Here is a 2607-nt window from a genome sequence, read left to right as displayed (position 1 = left end):
AACAGAGTTAAGGTGCAGTAAAATTATCTGTTGTTCTGTGAATGTTCACTGGTGAATTCAGTCATTTCAATAAGAATACACACGATCAGCAATTTTGTGTGCTGCTTCATACATTACATTGCTACACTGCTGACAATGGTCAATGGACCTTTTTGCCAGTGTAATTTCACGAAATTCACAAATGTGACGCACCTTTACTCACTGCAACATACAATGCAATCAATTATAAAATCTTCACAAGGGACATGTGAGGTACTTAACGAGTTAGAAAAGTGAAAAGGTGCATCAGCTTCATTTTCTGTTTGTGTTTCCTCTTTTCTGGTGGATGGTCCAGGCACTTCAATGATTTTCAGGTCTACAGGAGGATTTTTATTCTTGTTCAAACTTCAAACTTGTATTTCAGCTTACCGAGGTCCCTGCAAAGTACAAAATGTACTATTAGTAAGGTTATTAAAGTGATAGTTGTGAAATTTAAATAATTTCCTCAGCCTAGTGACGTTCCAAACCTGTTTGACTTTCTGTCTGTGGAACCCAAAAGCAGATCTCAGGCATAATGCAACCCCTGTCACCATTCGCTTTCACTGCATGAAACACAAGCAGAAAAAAATTGTGTAAATCATTCATGAAACCATTCTTATGCACACTTGTCTAGTTTAATTCAATGCAACAATTTATGTAAAAATGGTTAAGCTCCAAAAATGTCCCAGAAAATATCCTAAAAATAATCAATGAATTCACAACTCATGTGTTATGGTTTGTGTTGTAAGTCTTATGAAGCCATTTAATAGCTTTTTCCCTTTTTTTCCGAAAAAGACCAAACTTGAAGTTATAATTCAGGGTTCAAATGTCTTATATTCAAATCCATATGATTAAGGTATAGCCTATAAAACATGCATAGCATTATTGGCTCCAAACCTGTGATATTACATGATGTAACATGAATGAGATTTGAGATTTTCAGAGAATAACTGATTAAAAAACAAGTACACAGTCAAACAATACAATTGCACACAGAGTTCATAGTAATAAAGTACTTGCATGTGGTGCAGGTACTTACTGTAATTCAATGTTGCCACTGAAACATTGTACTGGTTGTTCTGGGGAAACAAAATAACAAAGCTGGTTATTCACAACATAATATTTATTGACCACTAAATGGATTCAAAATGGTATGTGAGAGAATGAGGGCACCTGTAGTAAGTAAAGTTAGGCTAAACAAAAACAGACCAAACTATATTAACCTGCTTTTGTTATTCATAACAAACGCCAATGATGACAGCAGGAATCAGCTAAATTAGTTAGGCTGTATATCAGCAATTTGAAGACACAGTTGTACAGAATATGTTGAATTGAATGACTAAATTTAAATCAATCTAAGACAATAAGTAAATATTTTCCATTTGTTCATTAGATCAACGTAGTTAGCATCGCGGCTAAAACCTTCATACCAGATACTGTACAATAAACGAGTGGTAAACACTGTAAAAACGTAGTAATGTATAATACATTTAGTTTATATATAGTGTGTTTGAATATATAGTGAGTATTTATATTTCTTTGGCGAGTTTACAAACCTTGTAACGGAGAGCCGAACAAACGGCGGAAGCTTTGATGAGGAGAGCCGTTACTTTCAAAGTCGATGACGTCGATCAGCTGAGCTTTGCTGCGCGCGAGCAGCGCGAGCATCACTGAAGCGACGACAGCAGAGGAATAGCAGCAGTTTCGTGACTGAATAAAACCTTTATCCTCCTGGTTCTTCTTCTTCAAATAATCATTTATGAAGAAGTAAAAAATATTATTTTATTACTATTATTTATTCAACAATAATTAATGAATTTTTATTATTAATATTATTATTATTTAGTGTTGTTGTTTAAGGTTTAAATTAATCAATAAAACAGGCCTATAGCTACTAAATAAATGTAAGCTACCCAGGTGAAAAAGACGTAGGCTACTGTTAAATGTATTAAAATGCATTAAAGTAGGTTATATTTGTATTGAAGGCCTACTAAAAACACACTGAAGTACATTTTTAATAGTAGCCTACGTATTTTTCACCTGGGTATGTATACTGAATCAAACTTAAGTAATAATTGGATAATAATAATATCATTCTGGCCTCACTGAACCATTGGGTTCCTCCAGATGCTGGCTTTAACATAAGAGATCCTCCAGGAACCACTTAAATGTTAAAAGATCTTCCAATAACCCTTTTATCACATTCAAGTTCCTCTATATTCCCCCAAAGCACTTCGAGGTCTCATGGTAATGAAAAGGTGACTCCAGAACCTCTGAACTAAATACAAAGTGCTTAAAGGATCCCATAAGTTCCAGCAAGAACCTCAAATATTGTCAATGCTCCTCCAGTAACCCTACTATAGGAGAAAGAGCTTTGAGGCACTTAAATTACATTTTTAAGTTCCTTGAGTATCCGACAGGATATTTGAGGCTCCTTTAGTTTTGGAGGAAGAATGGAGAGGCACACAATCCAAGATGCTTGAAGTCCAGTGTGAAGTTCCCACAGTCTGTGTTGGTTTGGGGAGCCATGTCATCGGCTGGTGTTGGTCCACTGTGCTGTCCACTCAACGCAGCCGTCTACCAGGACAT

General features: G+C 35.6%; 1 long non-coding RNA gene across 1 annotated transcript; it reads right to left on the bottom strand.

Annotated features, from left to right (window-relative positions):
* Positions 1-208: 208 nt before the first annotated feature.
* On the bottom strand, positions 209-1101 carry LOC307148641. Its single transcript, XR_013819473.1, has 3 exons — positions 1058-1101; positions 507-581; positions 209-416 (listed from the first exon to the last, which is right to left on the bottom strand). It is a non-coding gene; the product is annotated as an uncharacterized lncRNA (long non-coding RNA).
* Positions 1102-2607: the final 1506 nt, after the last annotated feature.

This window comes from Squalius cephalus, assembly GCF_949319135.1.
Source record: "Squalius cephalus genome assembly, chromosome: 20".
NCBI lineage: Eukaryota > Metazoa > Chordata > Actinopteri > Cypriniformes > Leuciscidae > Squalius > Squalius cephalus.
The sequence above is the reverse complement of the archived record's forward strand: the minus strand, read 5'-3'. Positions and strand labels throughout refer to the sequence as shown.